This window comes from Eurosta solidaginis, chromosome 3 (assembly GCF_040869045.1).
Source record: "Eurosta solidaginis isolate ZX-2024a chromosome 3, ASM4086904v1, whole genome shotgun sequence".
Classification (NCBI taxonomy): Eukaryota; Metazoa; Arthropoda; class Insecta; order Diptera; family Tephritidae; genus Eurosta; species Eurosta solidaginis.
Genome location: NC_090321.1, coordinates 182103372 through 182118952, shown reverse-complemented (window position 1 = coordinate 182118952; position 15581 = coordinate 182103372). Strand labels below are relative to the sequence as shown.

Here is a 15581-nt window from a genome sequence, read left to right as displayed (position 1 = left end):
CATCGGAATGCCTATGCTTTGGATGGTTTAGCATGACCGATGGCATCCTCAACCTCCTTGGCGGTTGTTGTTGTTGTAGGGATTAGGTTACTCCCCGAAGGCTTTGGGGAGTGTTATCGATACAGATCCGATACGCTCCGGTACCACAGCACCATTAAGGTGCTGGCCCGACCATCTCGGGAACGATTTATATGGCCACATTAAACCTTCAGGCCATCCCTCCCTCCCCACCCCCAAGTTCCATGAGGAGCTTGGGGTCGCCAGAGCCTCGTCTGTTAGTGAAACGTGATTCGCCGCTCGAAGGTGAGGTTGACAATTGGGTCAGAGAAGCTATATATTGCGCTACACAACCCCTTGAATCCCCCTCCTTGGCGGTGATGGTAATTGGTGACGCGCTGAATTTATGTTTATGTGCGTGTCTGTTGGCCTCCGTCTATCTTCGTCGGCCGTAGAATGGTAGACTTCTCTTGTCATGAAGTACGCTTGGTATTCTTTTAAACTGTAAGGCTGACGGCGTAGTGCTCACTATAAGCTTGCTAAGAGAGAAGAAATATTTGTTTTCATATTTTTTACTAAATTGAAATGTTTCTGGCATTGTGAAAACTTTTCTATTTTCCATTAGAAATCATTTTCAAGGCTTTCTATCTTTATCATAGCGACGCTTCTCGCTTTCACTCTGTAGTGCGGCTAAACGCGAGCTCTTCTTTACCGAACTTTTGCAAAAGAGGGATTTTAAACGGATAGGTTATTGCGAAGATCTGTGGTGTGAAAGATATGCATATACGTAATAAATTAAATAATATAAGCTTTTGCAAAGTTTTAACTATGTAGCGGCATGTAGTGCCAGCCAACTAAAAACTAAAAATAAAACTAAAAACTAAAATAGCTGGCATCACCCCCACATGCAACCATGCATGTATGCACTTGGTGTTACTGGGTGAGAGAGTCGAATGACGGAGAGAATTCTGATTGGCTGAATCTTCCGTTACTCGACTCTATCACGCCACTGCATCATGCGATTTTACCGCTATGCACTTTTGGCATAGCGGCAGGGCCGCTTTGAAGCGTCAGCATTTTTCTACAGTTTTGAGTTTGAAATGAGCCGGCAAACGCGTCACTTGAGCCGCACGTGTAAAATATAAATGGCTAACAGTGGAGAAATTATACATTGTAAAAATGAAAGTGAAACTTAACAAGAGACGAAATTGTTAGGAAATAAGAATTTTAAATAAAGTGTAATTAAACAATAAAACAAACTAAGTTTACTAATTTAAAACTAAAGAAGAAAGTAAAGAAGGTTTGTGTGTGTGCGTGTGGCTAAATGCCCAAAAATAAGTGGCATCTGAATGCCACTTTACATGGCGACCGTGAGCCGAAGCCGAACGCGGCAGAAAGAAAAAAATTCAAAATTGTGAAAAAAGGGAACTTAAAAGAACTATGTTTAAAATAAAATAAACGCCTCTATACTTAAAAACTAAAATAAACAGTTTCCTTTGTGAGTGTTGTGCGGTGATGAAATAAATGCCGTAGATGCAGCAACCGTATACTATATTTAATTACATTACATAATCATTATCACCAATCGAAAAAAGTGTGATAGCTTACATTAGTTAAGGCGCACATAGATAAACCACAAGCAGAACTGTTCAAATTACATTCTACATCAAAATCTACAAAAATAAAAATTACAAAAAACCTAAAATCTACAAAACTGTTGCAATTGAAATAAATAAAAACTACAAACTGAGAAATTTTTCTAAAATACAAAACTGAGTAGAAAAAAAACTTATAATTTTGAATTATATATATAGTATGTACATATGACTATGTGCTGGTGCGTACAGCCTGCTAAAAAGTCATACCCAAAAGTGGATAAAGGCAAATAAAACAAAGGCATAAAGCCGTAAATCATCTTTAATACATAAAATAACGGCACTTATGCAGTCTCCTCAGGCACAGCAGCAAGGAAAAAGAGGACAGAGCAGCAAGCAGAGTAGCGGAAGCATAGGATGGCAGAGGAGCGCAGTAAAGTACACATGTATGTATGTATGTATAAAGTTTCATTTTAATATATGTATGTATGTATATCGAATTGATTTTGCCATTACAAAAAAAAAAAAAAAAAATTTTCACTTTAATAGCTTTCTGAATTCTACATTTTACAAAGTTACCATTACTTAATTACAATTTCAAATAGTATTGATATCGAGATATAAATTTAAACAATGTAACTTCATTTAGCTAAATAATATTTTAAATAATTTCATATTAAAACTGCAATTCTAAACTTCTGTTTTTCCAAGTCAAAAAGTTACAATAGTTTTTCCCCTTTTTTTGTAATTTCACAGTTAAAATATTCATAAACAGTTCCCTCAATGCCTATAAAATAGTTTTGGAAAAAGTAAAATGAAACATTATTATATATAAAATTAACGCTATTATATATTAACACAGCAAATCTGTTTGTAAGCCTCTTTAAATCAAAAAAATTAGTATTATTTTTATAATAAAATCGTCCTCTGATATGCCAGGAAATGAAATTTTTGCCTTCATATACAAAAATTGAATTTAACTTGGAAACAATAAAATATTTTCATTCATTTCGTTCGATTGCTATAGGAATTATAGAAACATTTTGGAAATTTTATTAAATGCGGTGCGTCCGTGATATAATATACGTTATACTTTTCATACCTTCAATATAAAGCGATGTGGTCGTAAGCATCGCCGTATACTCGGAAAAATTTTGGTTAGGCTTGTGAAAACAAGTGCGGTTTTTTTATATTTTTTTTCCAATAGTCCGAAAAAAAAATATACCAGCCTGTTTCGGTTTTTCACAAAATAAAAGAAAACCGGAACACGCTTGCCTATTTCCTTTTGCAAAGCCCATTCTGGGGGGCGAGAAACCACAGACCAAGTGTCCTTTTTAGGACAGCCTGTCCATTGGTTAGCTAGCGGGGCTAACCTAGTGGGGGACAGTCGGTAAGTCCGACTAAGTTCGGCACGGAAGGGGGGTAGGCATTTATCTAGCCTATAATTTAGAGAAAATCCGCAGACCGGATGTTCCTTTGTTTTCAAAAAAAACAAATTATATAATTTTCTTAACCAGACTTACCATTTTATAAAATTCATACCAAACGCGACAAATATTAACCGGATTTTCAAATAATATTTACAAAATATTTACCTGATTTACAAAATTTTTTCTCTTAAAATAATTTTCAATAAAATTACCCTGTTTCAAACACATGTCCGATTCTGAGGGCAATTCCAGCGATAAATCAAGCTCTAAAGGAAGGTGTTCATTAGCTCGTCAAGAAGATTTTTTAGGATTTAATGACTCAGATATCGCAGAAAATAATAATTCAAATTTTCAGTCAGTAACTAATATTATAAACACTCAGCCTTCAGCAAAATCGTCTAATAATTCAGACAACCTACTAACTAGCACTTCCAATTTTCAGTCAGGAACTGACTTTTCCAATTCTTACTCTACTTCAAATTCTTCTAATTTGCCTTCAACAAATAATTCTTCAGATTTACAATCGAATAACAATATTTCAATCATGGCAACCTCAGAACAGAAAAAGGTGTTCATTACCAGTTGCGCCTCAATTATTAGGGACAACTACAGCGGCGATCCACTGGCATTAGAATCTTTTATCGACAAAATAAAATTAATTGAAGTCTTCTCAGATGAAAATTTAAATAGTACTTTTATTGCATTTTTGAAATCCAAACTTGAGGGAAAAGCACGCGAAGCATTACCAACCGTAATAAATTCAGTCGATGACATAAAGACTGCCTTGAGAAATAGAATAAAACCCGACAACTCGAAAGTTGTTTCTGGTAAAATCGCGTCTTTACATGTCATCAATAATAACTACTCAGACTTTGCTAAGCGCGTTGAAGAACTATCCGACGCATTGGAACGTTCTTTGATTATTGAAGGTATGACACAAGCCAAGGCACATGAAATGGCCGTAGAGCAAACAGTGAATGTGTGCAGGTTGAACACTCGTTCAGAATTGGTCAAATCCATCCTGGCTTCAACTACCTTCAGTGATTCAAAAGACGTAGTTGCAAAAATGATAGTCGAACGTAATAATGAGGTAAAAGAAAGACAAGTACTAGCATTCCGTACTCGTGGTAATTGGCAAAATAGTTTTCGAGGAAATTATAGAGGTAATAATTTCAATAATAGGTACAACAATCCAAATGCAAGATTCAACAATAACAATAGAAATAATTACAACAATAATAATTACGGGTACAATAATTCTAATAGAGGTAATAATGACAGATATAGCACTAATAGAAACAATCAGCCTAGTAGTAGTAACGATATGGCTAATAATAATAGACGTTCAAATTCACGAAGTAATGCCAATGTACGCGCTTTAAACGTGAACGACCCTCAGGAGCGAACACTGGGGGATCGGGATCACGATTTAGACAATTAAACGAATCTTCTTCAAAAATATTAAAATCCATCTACTGCTTGAACCTTAATTATTCAGATTTTATTGAACTTCAATGTAGCGATTCCTACAAACCATGTACTTTTCTAGTAGATTCTCAAGCAGATATTTCTTTAATCAAAATTTCAAGTTTATCTCAAAATTGTAACTTTAATACTAACGAAATAACAAACATAACAGGCGTAACGCCTGAAACAATTTCAACTTTAGGAACCTTAAAAACCAACTTAATTGCATATAAATTTTTAATACCGCATACTTTACATGTAGTTAACGACGATTTCAATATACCTTCAGACGGAATACTCGGCAAAGACTTTTTAAAATTGAATAAATGCATTATTAATTACGCAAGCGATAGCATAACTATTAATACCGGATTAGATAACGCAAATATACCAATTTTACACGGCACAAGTACCGATTCTTTAGTTATTCCTCCGAGATGTGAAGTTTATCGGTTATTTAAATTACCAAAATGCGATAATCCTGTTTTTGTAGACTCGCAAGAAATCTGTAATGGTGTTTTTACGGCAAAGTGCATTGTTGACACAAATAATCCAGTTATAAAAATTTTAAATATTACTGACGAAGTAAAACATGTCAACAATTGCAATATCGTAACGGAAGATATCACCAACTACAATGTCTACAAAATCAGTGAAACTTCAAAAGATCAAAAACGCTTAGAGGAATTAACGAAAATTTTGAAAAATCAAATGCCGGGTTATGCTCAAAAACAATTACTAGATTTATGCTTAAAATATGCCGATGTATTCGCTTTAAAAACTGATCGTATGACTTTAAATAACTTTTACGAACAAAAGCTACGTTTAACTGATAAAAATCCAGTCTATATAAAAAATTATCGTTTACCATATACACAACGTGAAGAAATTAATAAACAAGTCGAAAATTTAATGCGAAATGATTTAATAGAACCCAGCTTTTCTAATTATAACAGCCCTTTAATTTTGGTGCCGAAAAAGGATCCTACAGGCCAAAAGTCTTACCGTATGTGCGTTGATTTCAGAGCAGTCAACAAAAAGCTTATCGCAGACAAATTTCCGTTGGCACGCGTAGACGACATACTCGACAATCTTGGCAGAGCCAAATATTTTTCGACTTTAGATCTTTTTTCTGGTTTTCACCAAATACCACTTCATGTTAATTCTAGAGACGTTACATCTTTCAGTACAGATCGAGGAGCTTTTCGTTGGAAAGTTTTACCTTTCGGTTTAAATATAGCACCAAAATCTTTTTCACGTATGATGTCATTAGCAATTTCAGGCATTTCGCCAAATCAAGCTTTTATGTACATTGACGATGTTATCGTCATCGGATGTAGCGAGACACATCACCTCAAAAATTTAGAAAAAGTTTTCGAAACTTGTAGAAAATTCAATTTAAAGTTAAATCCCAACAAATGCAATTTCCTTCGTTCTGAAGTAACTTTTTTAGGCCATAAATGCACCTCCAAAGGCCTGCTGCCAGATGACTCAAAAATAGACGCAATTAAAAAATACACTAAGCCTAAAGACAAGGACGCTGTTAGGCGGTTCGTTGCATTTGCAAATTATTATAGGCGTTTTATACCTAACTTTGCGTCACTGGCAGCCCCTTTAAATCGTCTAAATCGAAAAAAAGTTGAATTTGTTTGGGATGATGCTTGCGAAAATGCTTTCGAAAAATTAAGATTATCATTAATGTCTCCTCAATTATTACAATACCCTGATTTTTCAAAAGAATTTATTATCACTGTAGATGCATCTAAGAGTGGTTGTGGCGCTATATTAAGCCAAAAGCATGGAGATAATGACTTACCGATTTGCTTTGCATCAAAATCTTTCAATAAAGCCGAACAGAAAAAGGCAATCATAGAATTAGAACTTTTAGCAATACATTTTGCTATAAAACATTTTCGGCCGTATGTCTACGGTACACATTTCACGGTAAAATCAGACCATAGACCATTAGTTTATCTATTCAATATGAAAGATCCTTCCTCGAAACTCTCTAGAATCAGATTAGATTTATCAGAATACAATTTTACAATTGAATATATTAAAGGAAAATCGAATGTTGTGGCTGATGCTCTTTCGCGTATAAGTATAGACGAGATTAAAGATTCGACAAAACACGTTTTAGCCGTTAAAACGCGATCACAAACTAAACAACAAGAATTACAAAATGAAAAAATAAGTTTAAATGATACGACCTCTAACGATAATAAAGTACAAGTTTATGATAAATTTTCATACGATTTTTCAAAAAAGATACCGCGAGTAAAATCAACAATACAATATAATAAACATAAGGAGATTTTCAATTTACAAATTTATGCGCATTTAAAACACAAAAAATACAATTTGCTTAATCTCGTGACTGTTAACGAAATAACGAATTTAGATGAGTTACTTTCGAGGCTGGAAAAAGCAGCCGACAATCACAATATTAAACAATTAGAATGGCCAAAAAATGATATATTTTTCAATAATTTTTCAATTACGAATTTTAAAATCCGCGGAAATGAAATTTTAAAATCATTACAAATAATATTGACGGACCCTGTAGAGATCGTAACAGACAAGGAACAGAAGCAAAAACTTATGACAATTTATCACGAAGATCCATTGTTAGGAGGTCATTGCGGAACAAAAAGGCTATATGCCAAATTAAGAACTAAATATTACTGGAAAAACATGACACGTGATATAGCGAAATTCGTGAAAAATTGCAATAAATGTCTTTTAAATAAAGTGAGACCAAAAACAAAAGAAAATCTTGTCCTTACTCCAACACCCTGCAAACCATTTGACATAGTGATTATCGACACAATAGGTCCACTTCCAGAATCAAACTATGGTAACAAGTTCGCTGTTACTATGATTTGTGACTTTTCTAAATACCTGGTAACAGTAGCTGTACCAGATAAATCAGCAAAAACTATCGCATGTGCTATTTTTGAAACCTTTATACTAACATATGGTACAATGAGAGCCATTAGATCCGATTTAGGGAGGGAATACAAAAATGAATTATTCTCGGAATTAACAAAACTTTTAAAAATTAATCATGATTTCTCAACAGCTTATCACCACGAAACTGTTGGTACTGTTGAAAGAAACCATAGAGTCTTTAACGAATATTTACGTGCATATCTAGATGAAACGTATTCAGATTGGGATACGTATTTGAAGTATTTTACATTTTTACATAATACTACAAGTAGTTCGGTTTTTGATAATAAATTTACTCCTTTCGAATTAATATTTGGCAGAAAATCTACAATGCCACATGAATTACAAAAGGAACAAATCGATCCAATCTATAATGTAGAAAATTATACAAAAGAACTAAAATATAGAATGCAAAAATCTCATAAAATGGCAAGAAATTTGATTAATAAACATAAAATTAGAAATAAAGAATTATACGATAAAACGGCTAAGCCTTTAGAAATTAAAATTAATGATAGGGTTTTAGTGGAAACAGAACCGAGAAATAAACATAGAAATATATATCAAGGTCCCTACATAATAAAGAATATCGATGGACCAAATGTAAAAATTTTTGATGAAATTAATAAAATTGAAAAAATTGTACACAAAAATCGTATACAAAAAATTAATTAAATTGATAGCCGAAAATAATCTTTAAATATAAACCTACTTTAAGAACACGCCAATGAAAGCCAAACTAAACAAACTATTAATGTTAATTCTTAATACGGCCTAATGTACAAAATTCATATGTTAAATTGAAATACTTAATAAATATATATTTACTCAATTTAATAATAAGCATATAAATAGTAACGGTTCACTTCAAACTAAAAACATTATTTTTTACATATTTCATTTTCTTATAAATTTATATCTTAACCCTAGTAAAGCCTAAAGAAGAATGTGGCAAGACTGATCACCTTGCCAAATTCTTCTTTTCCAAAGGGGGATGATGTAGCGGCATGTAGTGCCAGCCAACTAAAAACTAAAAATAAAACTAAAAACTAAAATAGCTGGCATCACCCCCACATGCAACCAGGCATGTATGCACTTGGTGTTACTGGGTGAGAGAGTCGAATGACGGAGAGAATTCTGATTGGCTGAATCTTCCGTTACTCGACTCTATCACGCCACTGCATCATGCGATTTTACCGCTATGCACTTTTGGCATAGCGGCAGGGCCGCTTTGAAGCGTCAGCATTTTTCTACAGTTTTGAGTTTGAAATGAGCCGGCAAACGCGTCACTTGAGCCGCGCGTGTAAAATATAAATGGCTAACAGTGGAGAAATTATACATTGTAAAAATGAAAGTGAAACTTAACAAGAGACGAAATTGTTAGGAAATAAGAATTTTAAATAAAGTGTAATTAAACAATAAAACAAACTAAGTTTACTAATTTAAAACTAAAGAAGAAAGTAAAGAAGGTTTGTGTGTGTGCGTGTGGCTAAATGCCCAAAAATAAGTGGCATCTGAATGCCACTTTACAACTATAATTAACATGAGCTGTCAAGTAAAGCTGATGATATCCGGAAACCTGGGTACACGAGTACTTTTGATAAACCGGGTATGTTTTCAAACGGAGAATAACACTTCCCTACAAGTGTTACTTTGGAATGCGTACGCAATTGAAAAATAAAGTCCTAAGAACAAAAATCACCCTCTACAAGTCGATCATCATACCTGTATTGCTCGGAATCATGGACGGTGTCGAGAATAAGATTAATGGTCCTGTCCGTAATGTCGAACGGGAGTATCGATGATAGTACACCGTATAAGAACCCAAAGCCTTCACTGGCTAGGTGATGTTATGCAAATGAACGAAGACGCTCTGACCAAGAAATGGTTTCCGTCGACACCGCAGTTTGGAAGCAGAGAAAGGGAGAGACCACTACCCCATCGGGTTAGGGGGCTCAGAATATACCCGCGGTAGGTATGCCTGTCGTAAGACGCGACTAAAATACCAAATTGATTCATAGGGGTTGCCAGCGCAATATATAGCTTCTGTTGTTGTAGCTTTCCCAACACAATTGTAACTTCTCCAACCCAATTGTCAACCCCACCTACCCGTGCCGAATCCTGTTTCATTAACAGCAGAGGCTCTGGGGACCCCGAATCCTGATGGATCTAGGGGATGGGAGGGCGGTATGGCCTAGAAGGTTTCATGTCTGACTAGTTAGTACCTTTATGGTGCTTGTTGCCGGAACGTGCCGTATCTGCATCCGGCAAAGGACCATAAACATCGATAACACTCCCCATGTCCTTATCGCTACAACAACAACAACAGAGACCTCCACTGGGTTGGACGAGGCAGGTGGATGAAGACTGCACCTCCCTTGGTGCTCCCAAATGGCGTCAGTTAACACGAAACAGGGAGAGCTGGCGTGACTTAATGATGATGATGTGTAATTTTTCGGTACCGGGTAGGTACTTTTTTCGAACCAGGTTGCTAAACCGGACATTTCTGTTAAACCGGGTAATTGGTACAGAGTACTTTTTCTATTTCAGAACCGGTACCTTGTTTGGAACCTGGTATTTTTGCTTAACCGGGTACTTTTGTTAAATCGGGATTTTCTTTTACCGGATACTTTTGACAAAGCGGGTATTTTTTTGGAACCGAACACATTTTCAGAACCGGGTACTTTTGTTAAACCGGGTGACTTTTTTGTTTTGGGTTATTTTGTTGAACGGAATATCTTCGGTACCAGGTACTTTTTCAGAACGGATACTTTTGCTTTATCGGGTACTTTTTTTAAACCAGGTGCTTTTTCAGCATCGCGTGCTTTTGTTAAGCTGGGTCATGTTTTTAATAATAACACATTTTTAAAGCACCCCAAATAAACTCAAATATAAGTACATATGTAGCCATACATAAATTACTAGCTGGCCCGGCAGATCTTATCCTGCCCGGTAATATTCCTTCCAGTGCTTTACAAACTTTGGTAAAAGTCTAGTTTAGGGGTCGACTGCTAATACGCTACCAAAAATATTGAGAGAGGTGTCAAAAGACGCGTATTAATCTCGAGAACAATAATCCGAATGCGGAAAAGAAAAATTTTATCTCAGTCCGGAGATATTTGCAGTTGAAGTTGGCGATTTTCATGTGGTTGTTGTTGTATTTGTACCCACAAAAAAAATTGTGCATCACCGTGGCGGTAGCCACGGTTTTACCACACACCCGGACTTGGCATGGCGTAGCCCAGGGTTATTTTTTATAAGCGCGGCCGAAGGCCGCCAACGCAGAAAGGTGTTCTGCGCAAAAATACTATGGATCCCACCCCCGGTTTCGGAGGTACCCGCGGGTCTTTTTTCGGTTTTTCGTTAATATCTTTTAAACGATTTAATAATTTTATTACGCCTTCGGATTATTAATGCTGATGTCAGGACGCGTCGTTTGACACCTCTCTCGATATTTTTGGTAGCGTATTAGCAGTCGACCCCTCAACTAGACTATTACCCAAACTTTTCCTGGAAACGGAAGCATTTGTCATTTAGAAGCCCCTATAAAAAATTTCGCACCTCGCTTCCTATCTCAAGCTTTACTTCTCCGTTCGCTTTCTCCCTCTTTTCTCCTTTAAATATTTCTTTATTTTTCTTTTCTCTTTCCCCTTCCTATTCATTTCCTTTTCTTTTTCCATTTTCCCCCCCTTTCCTTTCATTTAGAAAAGAGGTGTGGCACCCCAATTTAACGCCTTCAGATAAACTTCAAGGATAATAAAACAAAAATAGTTCAAATTTTCTATGCTATTTATTTGAACGGAATCGAAATGAGTAGAGAGCCATATGATGAACAATGTTTTTTGTTTTGTTTTCACAGTGCAGAAACAAACAACGAAGACGGTTCCCCAGCGGGTTAGGGGATCAGAATATTTCCGCGGTAGGTATGCCTGTCGTAAGAGGCGACTAAAATATCAGGTTCAAGGGGCTGTGTAGCGCAACCCTTCAGGTTGCCAGCGCAATATATAGCTTCTCCAAACCCAATTGTTAACCTCACCTATCCGCGGCGAATCCTGTTTCACTAACAAACGAGGCTCTGGCGACCCCAAGCTCCTCATGGAACTTTGGGGTAGGGTGGGAGGGAGGGGATGTATCCGGCAAAGGACCATCACATCGATAACACTCCCCACAGCCTTCGGGGACCAACCTTATCGTTAGAACAACAACAACAACAACGGTTTCCCAACACGCGAACAGGCAATGTACAGCTGACCGTGCGAAAAACAGGGAAATTCGAGATCAATATCACAGACTTCCAACGATTGCCTTTGTGATTTATTGATTGTCATCGCAAAAGCCAATGGAACAGGAAACTGAATCCGCTTGAATTGGAATGGAAGATCAGATGGAATAATCGAAATTCGTGGGATAAGCACTTCCTCTCCCTTGAATTTGCCCTTGATGATCGTAGCTTGAATGACATTGTTCATCAGTTTCTTGACGGACAACCGCGTACCGTTTCATAATTTCGGATGATTCGGATTCCGCGACATGATTATGATCGATCCCTCTTTCAACTGTAAATTATGCAGCGGAGTTCCTGGCACATCAAGCAAGTTCAAAAATTCTGTCGGATAGTTTGTCGCTTCATCCTCGTCGGACACGCTGTCCACGGATTTGTACGAGTGCAGTTCTCCAGCTATTTGACTTTGAATAATCAAATTCAAGCTATCGACGTCCTTATTCTTCGCTGCAAATATTTTGTGCAATGCCGGGGAACACTTTGGTGATGAGTTCTTCTTTCGACGATGTGAACTCGCAAAAATTTGCCGGGAACGATATTAATCCAGTGGAAACATCAACAGGTATTTGGCCATTGCCAAGCGCCAGCAGTTGTCTCGAGAATTCAAGAGCCGATGAGTCGTTCTGCAAGACAACTCTCATGTTCGTGGTCAATTTCAACTTCTTGACATGCCGCCACAAAGACGACGATTTCAGGCATGCATTAAGTTCATCGGCAGCAGTAGATTTCGGGATGATAGGTAGCGTTTGGCGAAAATCTCCGGAGAGCAATATCATAGTCCCACCAAATTGTCTCGAATCACCTCGTAAATTCTTCATCGTTAGGTCAACTGCCTCAAAAGCTCGTTTATGCGACATCGTGCATTCATCCCAAATGATGATTTTGCATTCTCGCATCAATTTCGCTGTCGCTGAATTCTTGGTCATGGTGCACGTTGGCTTGTCTACCGTGAGTAGATTCATCGGCAGTTTTAAAGCTGAATGTGCAGTTCGACCGCCTTCCAACAATGTGGCAGCAATGCCAGAGGAAGCAACAGCCAACGCAGTTTGAGATCTTGCCCGAATTGTAGCCAGAATCAAAGAAATGACGAATGTTTTTCCTGTCCCACCGGGGGCATCGAGAAAATAAATGCCTCCCGTTCCATCGTCAACAGCCTTCATCAGGGAATCGTACACGTTCTTCTGCTCTGTATTCAACAGCTCCACATTTGTTCGGACTCTTTCGGCCAGCTCATCTCGATCATAGTCTTGCTCCCGTTGCAGTTCCCGATTGAATGCATCGTTTATCGAACGATTTGGCGCTGGCATTCCCAATGTCGACACCAGACTGCCGCAAATGAGGATGCACTGTCTTCGGGCAAAACTAACGCTTCGTTGCGCATCTCGTCATTAATTAGAAATTCAAAGTTGTCATGCGAAATCTGCGTAAAATGTCGTCAGCCATCTCGTCCTTATATTTGTCCCACAATGCGGTCGGGTTCGATGGATGACATGCGGCTATGATGATCGCAAACAATGTACGAATTTGATTCGCTGGCGAAGAAACAGTTGCATCGGCGAGGATGGAGTCCCAATGTGTATCGTTTTCAAGCAAATTCAAACGTTGACAAGCCTCTCGAAAAGTGGCGCATAGCACACCATCCACAGTACGCAGGGAATCGAAGGATGTAGGGCCTCTGATGTTAACCGAAAGCAAGCGAAGATAGAAGCATTCGTCTTGGCGTGGATGAACTGTGTATATTAGTCCGAGAGTATCGGTGGAATAGACATCAGTAAAGCCAGCAACAACATTACCTTTTTCCGGCGTTGAAACCTCTTTGATGCAGCGTTAAATATATAATAGCGTGGCATTTCCGAAAGTAGTAAAGTCCTTGCGAACGGATCGTTTCCGCACGTCGAAAAGAAATTTGTCAACGTTGTAGCTAGTGGTTGTTCTGCTCTTTGCGCTGCATTTGCGTCCGTAAAGTAGACACGCTGGCCGTTCTCCAAGTATACTGCCAAATGTACCACAGTCGGGTGACGTTTATGAATCGGAAACGAAAACAGCCGCCAAATTGCTTCGCTACAACTCACGTAACGTCCAAGTTGAAATTTTGTTACCTCGTCGTTTGCATTCGGTTCAATAATGCCAAATACCGCCATGTCGCTCCCTTTATTCACATATTTGCAAAAGTATTTGATGGATTTAATGCAATTGCAGTAATCAACATTGCAGTGAGTTGAGAACGTTTTCGACAAAAGTGGACAATATGGAACGATCCAGCCGTTATCGACGATGACATTGTTTCCTTTCACTTTCATCACGATTGATCTGCCACTGTCATCTGGAGAACGACGCCGATACAATGGATATCCGTCGATTCTAGAGACTGTGTCAGCCACCAACGGACGGGGCAAACGCTTTGTGCAATTTCCGTTTTCCATGCACGGCGAGTCTAGGTTGTGGACTCCGCAAGACCCATGGATCATGTTCGTTGTCACAATGGAATACAGCTCCGGATCAGTTTCTGGATCTGGTATTTCGGCCGAAATGATCGAATCAATATCATCTGAACGGATCGTATCGAGCATCCAAAGCAAAATGTGTGCATGTGGTAAGCCACGCTTCTGCCATTCAACCGAGTACATCCAACAACGGATTATGCCAAAAACCTTATGCTTAACGATGTAATCCATGAGTACTTTGATCTTTTGTCTGAACACTCTTGCAATTCTGTCATGTCGATCGCTGGATGTTTGTCCTGTCAGCAAGAGATTCGTAATTTCAGGCCATTTCGGATTGCAAATGAACGTGATGAATAAATCCGGCCGTCCGTAATTCTTCACATACGTCATAGCATCCTGAGCGTAATCATGCATGTGGCGCGGGCTTCCAACGTAAGTAGCTGGAATAATGGTCAAATAACCGATGTTGGTTGCGTCTCCTTCAGTAGCCATGGCATCACGCAAGTGTATGTATTCATCTGATCGTAACTTGGAACGAATGAAATTGAGGCGCTCCGTTTCGACCTTGACGTACATGTCAACGCAGTACTGTTGAAACAACCGGCGCACAGTGTTTCGTGTAGAACAAGCTAGCTGGACAAAATTATTTTATGAGATTTTCCGTTTCATATGCAGTCATTTATTACAACTAGGTCATTTTTTTCAGTCATATGTTCTTTTTTTTTATTTTTTTCCAAAATTTTACTTCATATGCATACATTTGCTTATTTCACATACAGTATCTCATGTGAATAAGTGACATAGATCCAAAAAAATTTAAAGGACTTAAGAATATTACTTTATTGTACTTAAAATACTCTAAAAAATTCTAAAACTTCCGAAAAAAAAATTAAAATTTTTTCGTCGAATTTTTCAAACATTTTTAAATATAATTTAGTTTTTGTTATAGATCGTGACAAATTTTCTTATGGGAAATTAGTTAAAATAAATTTGCGAAAGGGAAAATTGTAAGAATTGTCCAAAAAGGGGTGTCTACTTCTCTATGTGAGTGACTGTACATATGTACATACATATTTTGTATTTATTTGAGTATTTAATTTTACAAAACTATTTTACAGTGCCAGTCAGGAATGTAAAAGTGAATTACAATAATAATAATAACAATGTAAATAATTAAATTAATTATGTGAAAATTACTTATTACAAAAACTTAAAAGTAAAGTATTGTAACGAATTTGCTGCAAATCCTCTTATTTGCAATCCTCTGCTAAGTTCGAATCACTAAACTGTTGAATAAATAACTCCAATATTGAATGATGGAAAAATGGCCTTTATTAAAGTACTTCACAAAAACACTTATACTTTGCTACTCGCTGGCTTAATAACCAAACTGATTAATAACTCAAATGAAACT

General features: G+C 37.3%; 1 protein-coding gene across 3 annotated transcripts in view; it reads left to right on the top strand.

Annotated features, from left to right (window-relative positions):
* sigmar (Tumor necrosis factor alpha-induced protein 8-like protein sigmar) overlaps positions 1-15581 on the top strand; it is a 107112-nt gene that overhangs the window by 10515 nt on the left and 81016 nt on the right. Inside the window, exon 1 of one of the 3 annotated variants that reach the window (XM_067774170.1) lies at positions 8904-9050. The exons of the other annotated variants lie outside the window; for them this stretch is intronic. The gene's annotated coding sequence lies outside the window, so the exon portion shown is untranslated. Of the gene's footprint in view, positions 1-8903; positions 9051-15581 lie in introns of those variants that run through there. 3 annotated transcript variants of the gene reach the window in all.